At 38.9% G+C, this 16,836-nt stretch overlaps 1 protein-coding gene across 1 annotated transcript in view; it reads right to left on the bottom strand.

Moving 5' to 3' along the window:
* The window catches only part of LOC135485400 (UDP-GalNAc:beta-1,3-N-acetylgalactosaminyltransferase 2-like), a 137,207-nt gene that overhangs the window by 47,239 nt on the left and 73,132 nt on the right, over positions 1–16,836 (bottom strand). The window lies entirely within an intron of this gene.

The following is a 16,836-nucleotide window of genomic DNA, read 5'->3' as shown; positions in this document are numbered from 1 at the left end:
AGGTTCTTGCTGCTGTCTTTGGGCGCTAGGACAACCATCTGAAATAGGTCAAGAGCGACGATGGCATGCAGCAAGTTGTCCAAGGGAACTAAAATCTGATCTTAATTGAGTGTTCCTGGGTTTTCTAATTGAGATTGTCTGCAAAATATTTCAAGTTCTTTCACATACTGCGTCAAACTAAAGTTGCAATGGAAAAATCTCATCTAGAGAAGTTTACGCCACACTGCTCTCGTCGGCTTGCGACAGCAAACTGTCATCGGGAGCTACAGCGACGATATCATATTGATCAAGGGTAATTATTGATGCCGCAAGAGAAACGAAAGCAAACCGCTGGTTGTCAGGAAAATGTGAAAATTGTTAGAGATATGCAAAGTGTTCAAGAGAACTAAAATCTTCGATTCTGGTGCAAGGTTTCTTTGATAAGTTCTCACTACTTTACGAACAGCAGTTTTGAGGGCAGACTTGAACTACAGCTGTTATGACATCAGCGAGCATACACCACACAGCCTTTTTGGCTGTTGCTTTTAATAGATCTGATTTCCAACAAAGAATGATCAACACATTAACCACACAATTCTTTCGGTAGTTGCTTTTTACATACCTTGTCGATTACTGACAAAAGAACAGTCAGCAGGCAAAAAACACACAACGTTTTCTGTAATTGCTTTTTACCGACCTTGTCGATTACTGATAAAAGGACAGTCAACCTTTGCCATTGCTTTTTATAGATCTAGCTGCTTACTGACAAAGGAACAATCAGCAAGCATTTGCACACAACCTTTAAGCAACAGGAAACCTCAAGATGCCGAGTGTCTGATTACATATTGGTCCCGAAACAATATAAGAACTGGTGTTTATCTTGTCATATCCGATGATATTGCCGACAATACCACAGCTGAATGAGGTTGTTGATAAATGTTTCAGCAGTATTTGTTGCAAGAAAACATTTGGCGAGACACAAAGAAACGGATATTTAGGTGGGTTGTTATGTGTTTGTGGTGAGAAAAGAATAGACAATAGAATAGACAATGCAGGACAGTGCAGGTCTAGCCTCGAAGTCTTCCCCCAATGCAGAAGAACTTCAGCCAGGCCAGCCCTAAACAGTCAGTGAGAATAACACTAAGTGGGGAATGGATAACGTCCACAATCAAAATTTCGACTTGTTGATTATTAAACTTTGGCAGCTCGCACAAAGTTTAGTCTATCTAACTTTCCGCTTTACGAACATTCCACGGTTTCAGTGCAGTGAATGTATTAGTGATAGTATTGTAGGCTACCCCTGGTAAAAGTTAAGGACGGACGCTGCTTTTCATCACACGCTCAACAAGTGGAAATGCAAATGATTATCAAGGTGTATTTAAATAGTGTTAGCAAACCTGATTAGACAAACAGTGTGAGAGTGTTTGTTTGCCCTTCAGTCAACATCACAAGACGCAGGAGATTAATAAGTTTGAACACAGGAAAACTATTCATTTAACACTGTATGCAGGAGTGCATATCTTCACACAGTCTTAGATGAACTCATTGGTCCACAGACAGCAATCTTAGTTCATGCCACCTGAGCTGAACTCATATTTGGTCCACAGACAGCAATCTTAGTTCACGCCACCTGAGCTGAACTCATATTTGGTCCACAGACAGCAATCTTAGTTCACGCCACCTGAGCTGAATTCTTATTTGGTTCACATGTAGTGATCTAAGTTCACGCCACCTGAGCTGAACTCATACTTTAATAGTCCACAGACAGCAATCTTAGTTCATGCCACCTGAGCTGAACTCATTATTTGGTCCACAGACAGCAATCTTAGTTCATGCCACCTGAGCTGAACTCATTATTTGGTCCACAGACAGCAATCTAAGTTCACGCCACCTGAGCTGAACTCATACTTAAATAGTCCACAGACAGCAATCTTAGTTCATGCCACCTGAGCTGAACTCATTATTTGGTCCACAGACAGCAATCTAAGTTCACGCCACCTGAGCTGAACTCATACTTTAATAGTCCACAGACAGCAATCTTAGTTCATGCCACCTGAGCTGAACTCATTATTTGGTCCACAGACAGCAATCTAAGTTCACGCCACCTGAGCTGAACTCATACTTGTTCCACAGACAGCAATCTCAGTCCACGCCACCTGATCGAGCTGATTTGATCTATTCAGGTGGTCAACTGGCAATTTTTCTCATAATGTGAGATAATTCATCTTTTGGACGTTTGACCTTGGTCAGGATGAAAGGGGCGTGATGATGACTAGGACGCCATCAAATGAAGGATCATTAAGTGTTAGCAATACCATTATCAAATTGGTTTGTATGAAGCATGAACACATTAGCCAAATAAGGTATCAAATAAGCCATGAGATCATTGGTAATCAACGATGCCACAATGGAAACCCATGACAACAATTAACGTTAACAAATGTGCAACTTTATGAGTAGTTAGTATGCAACAAGTTAGCAGGTTTACAGTCAGTTTGTTCAAGGAACCTTGAATAGAGCAGGGAGACAAGTTATTTATCTTAGAATAATATCACTAAATAGTTGGTGTAGTCGTATAATATAAATATAGATCATGGGTAAATATTAATGAGCTATTAAGAGCAATGAACGGATGTTTGTGTAACAACAATACGTGTCGCTTTGGGGAGGCTGGAGTAGACCTGGAAGCCGCACAAACAAGATCGACATTAGCCATCCCAGGAGTTTTTCTTGTGAGGCAGCCATCCTCCCAAGGCTCAAGCAGCACTCTCCAGGTCAGGTTGCTCGGTAAGGTGGAAGGCCTGAGAAGATTCTCGGCAATCAGGGGAAGTAATCATCTTAAGTGAACCTATTTAAGACAGAAATCCACTGTTAAATATTTCTGATAAAAAGGTCCAGATCAAAATGATAACTTTACCCAGCGACCTACAAGCGATTCTTCACTTTAGGAGATAAAGGCAGATAATACTTTCCATCATCAGTGACAAATTTTGATTTGTCGCTGATAATAAAAATACCGGTAGTCATTTGTCAAAATCCTAATGACATGAACAAAATGGTAATTTCTCATGATTTTGAACGACCATTACGCTGTCATGATAAAGCATTATTGCGATGTCCCATATCTTTGTTAAATGGATATTGTCAAAGATTTTTAAAAACGAAGCCTTAATTAACAAATGCTGCAAACTGCCAAATTATCACACGTCTTTATTTTTGTGATTTACAATGATTTCTGGAAAAACTTTTTCTATTTTTAGTTTTACTCTATTTTTGGTTTTTTCAATCCAAAAGCCTTTTTGCAATTTTCATTTTTGAAAATCTAGGTTATTCGCGAAAATAAAATGCTATGGAAAATATAGTGGTTTACAGTAAAAAAATCATGGTTTGAAGAGGCGGTTTGATACCTTCCTTAATCAAGATGAAAACAGTGGTCTTTAGCATAAACCAGAGGTTTCAACTGTTCACGTGAATAACTGAATAACGGTCTTGCATTAACAGCCAGATGTAACATTGCCCATGTTGAGCGCATCACCAATTCCCACGGGCCTGGCTCTCTTTGGTCAGAGTGTTTGGATTTTCGTTTTAAGGATATCGGCTGACAAATTTCACGAAGGAGATGCTAATCAAACATTTCACAGACACGACAGTAGAATGATAAGTTTGTTTGAATATTGATTGCAGCAGGGAATAACGCTTCGGACTAGAACTGTAGCAGATTTATTCGTTGATCTTTTCCTCCATCGTGGACATCACGTAGTTTTTATCCGCATGACAACCTTACTGCAAATTTTGCGAAAGATCCCTTCCAATAATCGATGCAGCTTAAACCGAGCCTCATGTCCCTGTTGTACGAGACTCAAGGATAGAAAAAATCTCTGCTGATTTAACAGCCGGATATTTGAATCCTGATTGATTACCGAAAGTTTGCTTTGAGAGTTTAAACAGAAAATGTGTTTGCCAGTGATTGAATGCAAACAGGGGCACGATCAATTGTGTATAATGAATTCCGGATGCTGGTTGTAGATGTTGTTAAACTTACCGAAATAGGCTTCAAAATGACACGGGTACGTAACCTTTTCCAGGTTTCCTGAATATCTTGGCCCATTTTTGGGAAAACACTCCAACAGTCATTAGAAGTAGAAAAATAACTTGTGTTATACATTGTCCAATAAGCAATTACGAAGCGTGATCGAACCACATAAGCTTCTTTTTTATTCGTCCAAAAAAACACAGCAGGTGACCAAGCTTCCAGCCACGATTGTATATGATGACATATAAATGAGTCTGTAAGTATTTAAGGAGATAAATAGCGGAGTGAAAATCGTGGAGCATGATCGATTAGGTCAGTATGTTATCAAAAAAAGGAAGCCATCAGAGCGATTCTATCTTGACTACGCCCAGAAGCAGGTTTAGGCACCCTCCCTAGAGTGTCAGACCTGAGTCACCAGATTTCAGAAGTTGATTTTATCTGGCCTCAGAAAGCATGACACCGTAGGCCTTGAGCTTATGGCAGTTAAAAATACCAGTAAACGACTGAGACAAAACTAGGTCAACGATAGAGTTAATATGTTTTCCCACCCTTTATGCAGTGGAAAAGCATGCCCGAGGACACTGTTCATGAATTTTGGAGAAGTTTGCAAGTACTTTTCGTGATAAATCTCATAGTATGTCTGACAGATTAGCTAGTGCACTTATGGTATATGATAATTATATGAGGAAGAGGATGAGGATGTTAACATAATGACCCAAATTATTTCAAGGATACTGCTCATCAGGAGAAAGTCGAAAAATAAGTCACAAATACCAAAAGAAACTGATAAAAGAAAAATGATGATTGGACGTGACCAATTAGGGCAGAGAAGATCCATTAGAGTAAGCCCCAATGTCAATCAAAGGAAATCAAACCCATTAATGCAATACAGAACTCTGAAGTTCAAAGCAACTGATCAGAGACGTGATGTTTTGAGGCATACTTTCGAAATTTTAGAAGGCCGACAAACGAAGACCTGAAGGAACGTTGTTTCTCTTTAACTAATAACCTTGACCATAACGAATACCCTTTGCTAATTAAAGGAGTGGGCAGCTAGCTTTTCACTTCAATATGTTTATTTTTCTTCTATTTCATTAGTTAAATATCTTTCTTTTCAATGTTCTTTCAGTTTCATTTCAACCCTTAGATAGTTGTAAAAGGCATTATTCGTTATTTTTAGCACTACGCGGCTTAAGTCCAGTAGTTCGAAGTTCCACGGCAGATCCCGACAACAAATTTACGAACAGACATAGAATGTATTCAGATGAACATCTTTCTGGTCAATGTTTTCTCAAAGTGGCGACTGATCAAAACAGTCTTTGACTAAAAATGTAACAATGCAACAATTTGTCAAACATCGACAAAGTGGTGTCTCGTCTGCTGCGGTAGTAGCAACATAAAATAAGTGTACACACAAGTACATCAAATATTCTACGTGGTTATTTTGCATCTGGTGAACGGCCCAGAAAAAATCCAGCCACTCATAACACCACAGCAGATCGAGTACATTGGCATTATGCTGTAGAAAACACCGCAGGCTCTATTTTTTGGACTATGCTTGGCTGACAATTATAACCAGTAGGCTGACATCCTTAGTTATAACCTTCCATCCGCTCCATGTCCCAGAAAAAGCCCAAATAACATCAACAGAAAACAGAAAAGTGCATCAGAGACTGAGAGAACCGAATGCCAAGTTCTCGATGAAAGCAAGCAAACACCTGGTTCGGTGTTCTGGAAAAAAGATATGCAAGATATGGGAATGATATATAAATCAGAGACAAATCTTGAGAAAACGCTGAACATGGACATGTTTGAGAAAACTTGAATATAGAGAGTTAGAATCTTCAATTCCAAATATCTTCAAACCCTTTTTTTAATCAATGTTTGATTAAGATTAGCAGAAACCTTATAAAAGGTAACCGATTTATACCCATCTCGTGTCGTTATTTTTCTTGCCAGGTCATCTTTAGCCTGGGGTCTTTGAACAGGTGTTCGACATCAGGAGCAGAATTGGATCATTCGCGGATTGATTCACCTGAGTGATGAAATAAAGCGTGCTGATATCCAGATATTACAGCTCCTCAGCAGCTGTTGCTGCAGAATAGATAGGCCAAAATCGATAGGACACTTCCGAACCAACCGCTCAAGGCCACTGAAATGAAGCTCATAAGGTAAACTGTTGTTTGCTTTTTATTTTTTTAGAAGACCACTATAGGCCAAACTGAGTTGAAACACAGGCAAAAGCAAACCATATGAGGTAGTTGGATGGGTAAAATGCAAGTGTCATGGCAGAAGGTTGAAGCTGCAGCACCTAAAAGGTCGAGATACTGAAATCCAAGATCGCTGCTGGCAGCCATGTTGAATTAGCCTATTTGAATTAATCATACTTGGAACTGAGCTGAAACGGGGAATGCCCTTAGTAAAGTGGTGCTGGTTCTATAGGGTGATGACATACATTTGATGATCATACAGTGGAGGTTTCTTGAGATATAACCCAGGATTTTAAGACCTGGACCAACTTTAACTCCAAGGCACGCGCACCAACAGGTGAGCTATGACCTATAACCTCACTTGAAGTGCTGGAAAAGGTGACCACCATAACATATATGGTTGTTGTATTTTACACGTGGCAACAAAAACTTTGTATTTTGCCTCGTAACTTCTCATCAACCAATGAAACAAGCGAGGTAGCTTCTGAAATACTTAAAAAATCTAAGCTGTCAGATAGAGAGTAGCAATGGGAATGATGCCAATCGCATATGGTTGGAGAAAAAAAATTCACAGACGCATCGATATGGGGAAAAAAATCCCAACAGATATGGAGATGAGGAACAAAGCATATCAGATTTAAACAAATAGTTCCGTAAAAAGAGATGGTGCCCTAAAAATTCATCTTAAATTTGAATATCAGAAAGCATAAAAAAATCTTCAGAATGCAAGCTTGGTTGTTAAGACTGACAGCCTTGATATTAGGCTGAATAGCAAATCATCATCTCTCAACGTGAGAAGGTCAAAACTGGCAGTCTCGAGGTGGGGGGGGGGGGCGAAGTAAAGTTACAATCAACACAACTCACAGCTAATTTTTTAGCTGAGCTTGTATTAACTGTTTCTGGCCAGCTGGTTGCAAGATTGCAAAAAGGCATTTTTTCCTGAAAGATCGCTAGCCTGTCTATTGGTAAAATATGCTGTAACTGGTTTTGTATTTATCAGTATAGGTCAGAGCGATGACTGATTCTTGCAGCGCGGATCCCGCAAACAATTTTAATGATAATAATGATTATCACAAGTTGCTTTAAAAAAATGCATGTCTGCAGAGCGCTCAAGCACGATGTGAAAGATTATACAGACTGACAGGCAGCATGAAAAAGAGCCCATATCTTGCTGATGCAAATACTGGTGATAAGAATGATATGCTATAACGGAGGCTTAGTTAAATATAATACTTTTGGTATAATAGATAAGACATGACAAAATACACCCACCGTTATTTGCCGGAGGAAAAAAATCAAAATGTAACAGATAGCCTAGGTATTATCCGAAATAAAACCTGAACTAAAACTTTGTCGACAGCCTTGTCGACATCCATGTCGACAGCCTTGATATCGGGAATGATAGCAGCAGGATTACATAACATGTGAGGAATGTCAAAAGGCACCACATTGGAAGACAAGAAAAGATGCGAGCAAAATATACTATTGATATGTTAAGCCGTTCTCACCAACATACCGACACCGATTTAAACTGTGAAAATCAAACTGGCTAAGTTTCTCGTGAGTACATAATCATATTTGTCAAGAAAATATGCCACAACGATTAGCAAAATGTCAGTTCTTTGTAAAGATATAAACTGACATGGCAAGGAGCTAAAAAAAATTGTAGAAATTGAATCAGAGGCAGGGGACATGAGCACCAAAACAGTGATATCTTATCACTAGTAGGAGGCTTTTTCCGACTTCTTAACGGTTTCTCTAACATTTTCCTGATTTATCCGACAAAAGTCCGACATTGTCTGACTTTTCCCTGAAAAGTCGGATTTCCAAAAAATGAAGCATACCAGCGTTTCCCAGAATAGGGCAATAAAGATCAAAGGCTTCTGTTGAATGGGGTTAATGAGGTGTGAGCCAAATGCCCAGAGTGAACCTATGTGTGAATACTAATTAACTCACTCAATATGGGTCACCTCATTAACCCCATGCAACACAGACCTTTGATATAAAAGCCTAGGACTGGGCAATCCCCATCTATGACAATAGCAATTTAAAGACCGATTACTAAGAAAAACGTGTTTTTCTGAGAAACAAGATAAACTGGCTCATCTGGTCTCTGGTACCTGATTATTTTTCAATATTGTTAGAAGCTGGCATCGTGCTAATGGGCACAGAATTAATTTCAACACGCCTCGCGTCGATTTTCATGCCATTAGACATCTCTCAAAGTAAAAAATGCAAAGTCATAGCTCTTTTAGTGATTGATCTATTTCCGGTAAAGATCTTTTCAAAGCAAATCAGGAGGGAGGTTAAAGCAGTTGACATAAAACATTTCTGGAATAAAGAGGTTTCTAATTCCTCATAATTGAAGTTCATTCTATAAAAACATATCGATTTCCATTTGTTCTCCTCTAAGCAGATAGTGTCAACAACTCAGAGAAAATGGTGTGGTGTGATGTTTGCCAAAGTGACTGGCTTTGTCAATATGTTCATTGCAGCCAAACATGACTCGAATTATTCTGCCTTTCTTGAATACGGTCATGTGCTAGTATGTCAAAAGTGACTTGCGCAGTCTCTTTTGACAAACATTTCCCTACCGTTTGAGCATATGACATTGTGCGTGATTAAGCTTTCACATTTTGTATCCCATTACACCAACGAATTCTACCATGAATCCATTTGACAATTTGCAATCCTGACACATGTTTGCCAAGTGACCCATGCTCTCACCTTGAAACTTCACTCTCAGCGCTTGCGTGATGCTTTTGAAATAGGTCAATAATTCATTGCTGTTGCTGAGTCAAGATCATGTTTTTTGGAAAATTTAACTTAAATTTGAAAATTTCAATTTTGAAAAAATGTACCTTCTGACAACAATGCTGCTGCGTAGATCGATATACACATACCATGTACACCAATTCTCGTCTGAGGCATATAATAAGTACACAACGACTATGTTTATCTTTAATTACCTGCGGGATGATGTGAATATCATGCACACATGAGCCACAATTTTAAATTAGTTAAACCTTGGCTAAATATTGCACTTGCACTCGAAAAGAGTTCTAATCGGTTATCCTCCGAGTGTTTCACGGAGAGAATGCCAGCATGCTTAACTTCCAATTCCCAGATATTTTTAAGGAAAGATAATTGGTAAAACGGATTCTTGATTCAATTTAACATTTGCGTGCCAGTTTAGAAAACGTGGATGGCTGAATGACACGGATAATGGTAAAGCTTTGTTCATCATGGAAGTTGCATGTGAAATTTCATTTCTTCACAGTTTTGTTTTATTTTCTCATCTCCGAATCGGATGTCAGAGATGAAATCTGAAGATTTTGTTTTCAAAGTGTCGAATTAAGACACAAGTGTCATGGCTACAGTTCCTGCCATGAAAGCTTTGCCTTGTGATCAGCTATATTCTTTGCAAGTTGCACTCTGTAATCAAAACTCTATTGCATTTCAGAAGCGTTGTCATGAAAGTTAAAAGCATTATGCACTACGAAGGAGTTTCTGGAGTTTATGAGAGTGTCACTGAAAGAAAGACTACATGTACATATAAACGCAGAAGCTTAGGCGATCAATATGGTGGTCCTCAGCTGACTAATACATTGTATGTACGGGAAGGAGACTGGGTCGTCACAAAAAAATTGGGTTCAAGGTTTTTTTTCAATACAATGATGATAATGACGATGATGATAACAATGATAATTAAATTGATTATTTTATTATACAGCAAGAAACACAAACAGAACGGCTAATCACAGGGTCACGAGAGCAATCTTGATAACACCGACCCCCATGCAAGTCGTTTGGTGGTGTCCCTTGGCCTAAGGCGGAAAGAGTTAATACACGTAATTGAATGTCCTTCTTCTTGGTAATACCCGTCTCCAAGATGCCTGGCCCGGGTATGGCCAAATATTTGCTCTTTTGTTTGTGAGCTCTACTGTCTGTATTTCAAATCGGACAAACACGCACAAGGAGAAATAAATCGTCTTACATTAAATTTATGGCAACTAAATCCGCATAAGTTCCAAGCTAGCAGCAATTCTGCAAGTTCTGGCATGTTCAGTAATATCAAAATTGACTGCACACAGAGTACAAGTATTATTCATTGGCACTAAATCTGAAGTCATCCAAACGACTGGCATATTTACAATGGTGCAACTTCACAGCAAACCCATTGGAAATTCTTTTGGAATAATTTATAGACACAGACTCCCCATGACTTCCAAGCTGGCTGCATTTTTAAGATGTTTCGGCATAGTCGCTTGAATCTTTCAAGCTACAAACTGGCTATGGTACTTAAGTTTTCAGTGCGCTTGAGTAGACCAGGTCCAAATGTCACACATGTGAATTTTGCATGATTTTTTGTTTGTTTACATATTCACCGCTCACGAAAATCTTCCTAATTATTTCCTGTTGCGCAGACGAAAACGCCGTTAACTAGATTTGGTCTGCTATACTCATGATTAAGGTATCGTAATATTCTGAAATTCGTGTGGAATTCAATTAGTGATGAACTCGGAAGGGGAGACGACTACAAATATGTAGAATAATGAGAAAAACATATAACAGCTTAATGAAAAGTCCCACTTACTATATATAATATACTCGTCAACTAAATTACTTTCAGCTTCATTACCTCAGCTAAAACGGCTTCCATTTCCTTTATTGTAGACTAGCATGACAAAATATAATTACATGTATGACATTTCCATTATAATACCATGACTACATGTTCTGTTTTAATAAGTTGCCTTACTTGCACACATACTTTTGTTTCACCAACCTGACGAAACAAAAGCCAAGCTGGCCATACAGTCACAGTGTTGCTAATTCATAGTCTATCCAAATCGTCTTATGTCGGTGAAACTAGGATACTAGCAAGTAGCAATATTTAACACTAGTAGGAGGCTTTTTCCGACTTCTTAACGGTTTCTCGAACTTTTTCCTGATTGATCCGACAAAAGTCCGACTTTTCCCTGAAAGGTCTGATTTCAAACTGGAAAAAAAATCAGGGCTTCCCAAAATAGGGCAATAAAGATCAAAGGGCTTTGTTGAATGGGGTTAATGAGGTGTGAGCCAAACATTCAGAGTGACCCTCAGTGTGAATACAAATTAGCTCACTCAATTAGGTAACCTCACTAACCCCATTAACATAGGCCATTGATCGTTAATGCCATATTTGTGAAGCCCTGGTATTTTTCATCCTTAGATAACAAAACAAGCAAAAACTGCGATTGGGAATTTAGGAATTGAGAGGTACGATGATGTGATACCCAATGACACACCGAGCAAACTTTTTTTTGCAAAGATATTGAGTTGTTAACAAGTCGGAAGCCCACTGTAGCTTTGTAGAGGGTAGTGTTGCTCATTCACTCAGGGGCATATGGGCTAATCGGGTCGCTTCTTTGTAATGAAGATGGTAGGTCAATTGCAGGGGTACGCCTTTTTTCATGCTTTCCTTCAGACTTCATTAAGGCAGGTTCTATAAATCTACTGCAACCCTGATAATTTCTTTTTCTTCATTTTCTCGGGGAATTTGCACCAGAGCTTTAACTCAAACTGACCTCCCCCTCCTCTCCAAGAAGAATGGGAACGCAATGTTGCAACTGTGGTATCTGACTTGGGGGGAGGGGCAAATTAAAGAGGACAATAAGGGATATAATAATCTCCTATTTATCTCAAAATTGAGTAAAACCGGCCACAGTAAACCGCAGACTGCATCCAATGCAATAACACTATTCCTACCGGAAATCACAACCTTTCATTAATCTAATCAATCAATATTGAGTCTGATTGCAAATTTAATACTGAATGCATATCAGTCGAAGAATGGAAGCTTATTTATTCATTACTGCACCAGCAAATTTAATTAGATTTTTCTTTCTTATTTTCAAACAAATCTGTTGACAGTTTCGACGATCATTTACAGGCCAAATCTAGGTCAATGTCAACAACTGAGGAAATTACTGTTAAAGAGTTCAATAAAGAAATGCTGTTAATAGCTTTGTTGTATTACCAAATGGGAGAGGCCCCTATTGGCGACTTTGTAAACTTAGTCTTGCCTATGTCCCTCCTGCCCATCGACTCCCCTCAAGAGTATGTGATTGTTTGTATGGTGACATTGTTTTCAGCAAAGCAAGTTCAACATGTTCTATTACAACATTTGAATAGTACCTGATCCAGGGCATGCACTGAAAATCAGAATTTGCCTTCAGACTTTGAATTAGCACATCATCAGCATCAGAATATCCTATTTCCCTGACACCGAATATGCTTCCGATATTGCCCTGTTGAAATATAGTCATGACAATTTTCCACATGGGCTAACAAACATCACTGATATTAAGTCTGTATGATGGCTACACCGAAGGTTCAGCTAGGTGACCCAAAAATAAATTGGAGTTGATACAAACAGGTTGATTCTGCAGATTTCTACTACTTTTTCACTTTCCTGATTATAAGAACTTATCATAAGCGCCATGGTGATTAACACTTTTTCAATGGTTGACGTGCTCGGCTCCAGAAGTATAAAAAAATGTAAATGCTTATTGCGCAATAGATAATGAAAGTCATGAGTAAGTAAGATATTGGATTTTTCCATTTTATGTGGAATATGATGATGGCAGCTACTACAAGCTGACAGCTTCGCAATCATATTCTCAGCAACTCTGCTGATCCTTTGTCATCCAAGAAAAATTCGACCAGAAAATCCATTTACCTCAAACAAATTTGCGTTCGACATGTTTAAGTTCTTTCTAAACGGCACCAGATATACCAACAGCGTCATTATTCCTCTCGAGTTGACTCCGATCTTACCACACAGTTTAATTTCCTGCGTGCACAAATAAATAGCTCAGCCAATCAACAAAGGTTTTGCCGATTCAAAAAGTGTGTGCCCACCGCTACCTCTGTGAACTTCCTTCCTAAAGGTGTTCTTTGTGTTCGGTTCCCAAATCATTCAGTTGTGAAGGAAGGGGATGGTTCACAGACTTTTAGATCTTTGCTTTTGAACATTAAGTTTTCTTCCCTAACTTGCCTGAGGCCAACAAGCAATACCCGCAAACAAGCAATTTTTGTCACTGGGACCTGTGATCATGATCAAATGCGACAAAAACTGCGCCTTTGCTGTGATTACCACAGATGCCTGCCACAAGAAAATCTTTGACAAACATTCTCGTTTCCTTTTTTTATCAGATGCGTCCAAGTGTATACTATTTGTACTGTACCCTAGCACCTGTTTTACCAGGGTTCTCGACCTTCTACTTCGCCCCTACTTTATAGGGTGCCATTTAGCCAAATCAAATCACACAATGGTTCATCGATGCAATATTAGCCCTAGTATGAGATCAGCTGGTTACTAATTACCATCGGTGGTCAGGCAATTCCAAACCGCTTTCGAACATCTGGTCTAAATACGATCTCGAGGGAACAAACAACTCTGGTGTCAAGAACATTTTTTTGCACTTTTTTCTACCACCACCAGTGTCTTTCTTGACAGTTAAAATGGCACCGCCTTCAGGCCATCACATTGACAAAAATTGAAGAAAAAAAATATCTTTTTCAGAATTCATTTAGAGCTTTTAAGAACTCGTTGAGTTAAATCTATAAAACTGTGAACGTATTTTTTTCTATTAATACATTCCCGCACTTTTCTAACCATTTTGTAAGCATCTTTTCTATTTTACCACCACTTAAATTAATGCCACATGGCCCCAGCGATAGGTCACTGATGCAATATCATCTTGTAGGAGATCAGCTGTTCACTCGTTAGCTTCAATGGTAACTCGATTTCAAACCACTTTCACCCAGCGTTCCATATACTGTTCATACCATCCAATCATATATGTCATTTCAAAACCTTCTTTGTTAAGCAAAATGCAATAATCAAACTACTGGAATGCTTTCAACACAAGTATGACATGAAATTGTTTTTTATGACTCAGATGTCACATAGAATGAATTCATTGCAGACATTCCTCATCATTAGCCTTCCAAATAACAAACAAAACCAATAGCAATTTCCCTTAGAACATCCTAATGAAAGACCATATCTCACCAACATGCAACACCAGAGAGACAAACATGGCCGGAGTGTCAAGTGCCCGGAGTGTCAAGTTAATTTCCTGATTGCTTGTTGTCCATGTCCGGCAAAGCCTGGACCAATATTAAAAAGTTTATGAACAGAATGACTAACCAAGGCTGAGCACGGCATAAGACAATTTCTGACACTCTACCTGACAAGTTTCTGCAGACTCCCAACTCCTCCTTCTCGTCCTCAATAACGATAGCTGTCAGTCAGCTAACCACAAAGTCTGGAAAACATAGAAAACATCTACCAAGGTGCAGCTACCAGGGCTGCTGGGGTAGCGCAGTTGGAACATTGGTGCCTGTCTACCCTGAGGTAGCGGGTTTGATTCCTGGTCACAAAGTAAATGTAATACAAAGATATTTTTACAACAGGTAAAGCAGACGAAGTCTACAAAGTCAATTTCAACTTTGAGATAAGATGTGATCTCGAAAACAAAAAAAAAGAACTTAAAGATCAAAGAAAGAAGAGGCATAACTCAAGTTTTGCCGCAATACAGCTTAGAAACTCCAGACTGGATTGCCGAGACAAGTAGAGCTGTGAGTGGTATGTTTTTGTTGATGGCCTTCTCATCATGGAGAGGAATCTAAGATGAAGAGGTAAGGCGTTTGCGATTTAAATGTCACTGAATCAGTTTTTCACATTAGACTGCAACTAACGGATAGGGAACGTAGTGAAGGTGACTGCCTGGTAGTGTACAAGACCTGATACAAGGGTTGGAAGGCACAGTCAGTTTTCAAAACATTTTCCAAATTCACGAGAGATTTTCTAACATTCAATTTTTTAATTTGCAAATATTGACTGGACCACATATGAAGGCTTTCAGAGGTAATACCGCCGTACGTTTTTCTGTTGGTCGGAGCTATTCAGACAACGAGAGCAAAATAGGTCCTCACCGCCTAGATTTCGGGTAAAATTAGCCTGAATGTGAATATCCATTCCAAAAAAATTCCTCTGCTAGTTTTAATGCAAAATGTGTCAACTCATAACGTCCACCTGGAAGCATAAACACGATATTTTGGTAATTTCACTAAACTATTCGGATTGATGTCAGGATACACATCAATGACCATTTTTCATTACAAGCCCAAACTGAATACCCACAGATAAAATACTTCCCCAAATTGATAGCTACATGGTTTCCTCCAACGTTATGAATAATCTAATGGCGGCGACCTCTCTTCAAAACCGCTATCCAGATAAACAATCAAGTTGAACATTTTACAACACGTACAAGATGAAAGAGGCAATACACCACAGTAATTCCGGCATTTGATGTTTTTTTATACGTTTGCACTTCCTAAATTATGATGTTGATTGCTCGAGATTGCTGAATTCTTCCTGTATCATCAAGGAACGGGAAAGTGGCTGACAGAAAAAGGATATAATGGGGGAATTACCGCTCAACGTTATTTTTGGAAAAATACACACGGCCGATCATAACGACAGAGTGATTTTCAGTCTACAATTACTATTCTCTATTCTATTATATATTAGTGAATTTTTAAATGGTCCTTAATGGATGTCTGAAGATCCTGAATAAGTGATCACATAAGGTGTCTTGTCTTCTTTCTTGAATGTTCTTGTTAGAACTGGCTGACTTCACAAAACGCTAGCTTCTTGATAACTATATATATTCAGCTAGACAATGTAAGTAATCCAGGACACCCAGACAGGGTTTTGTATAATCTTGCCTGATATGCTCATCGTTTACCATTTTGGGATTGTTCCATAAGAGTACATCTGGCGACAGAACAATTCCTTCATGAAATGAATCTGTCAAGTGTCGGCTGTAAATTACTTTTAGCATTCTTGTGACTGTCTGATCAGTGATGACCTTTCTCGATCGACAAATTTACGCCCAGTCAAATTGTTCTCATTGTCACTTAATGCCAAAGAACCACAGATGAGCAGTTAAGCAGCGAATGAAATAGCTCAGAAGACTACAGTAAGACTACGGTAGAATCTCTGTATCAAGGACTTCGGGGACTAACTAATGCTATCCTCGTAGAGAGGTATCCTGATTATAGACGTCAAATGGAATTGCTCGATTCCGGACAAAGAGAGTGTCCTTAAACTGTGCAGAGCAAAAGACGAACCTGTAATGGCAAATGCTGGTGATCAATAGCTATCAAAAACTACCCAATAACACAAGATAAATCCTCTGGTGTCAACAAAAGTACTTTTCCAATAGCGACAATTTGCGTCTAGACAATTAATAATCAATCGCACTTGAGGGTCAACCTCTGGCATGTTTGGGGATAAACGTAAAATCTGAGTATCAATTGCTTTGTTGGTAACTGGATTTGGACTGGCTGATGTTTTAATCTGGATCTTCGTCTATTTGTGGAATGGGGGTCACTGACAAATGTATGCCTTTGCTTTTAAACTTTTATTTCATTCACAGCTGCAAATTGTCTTCTGGAGGTATGAAATGCCTAAGTATTATTTACTCGACTCCCTAAGAGGCTTTTACTGAAAACTTATATTCTCTATCACCTGGCTTACGAATTTGTAAGCGC

This window comes from Lineus longissimus, chromosome 3 (assembly GCF_910592395.1).
Source record: "Lineus longissimus chromosome 3, tnLinLong1.2, whole genome shotgun sequence".
NCBI classification, from domain to species: Eukaryota; Metazoa; Nemertea; class Pilidiophora; order Heteronemertea; family Lineidae; genus Lineus; species Lineus longissimus.
Note: the sequence above shows the minus strand (reverse complement) of the source record. Positions and strands in the feature narration are given on the sequence as shown.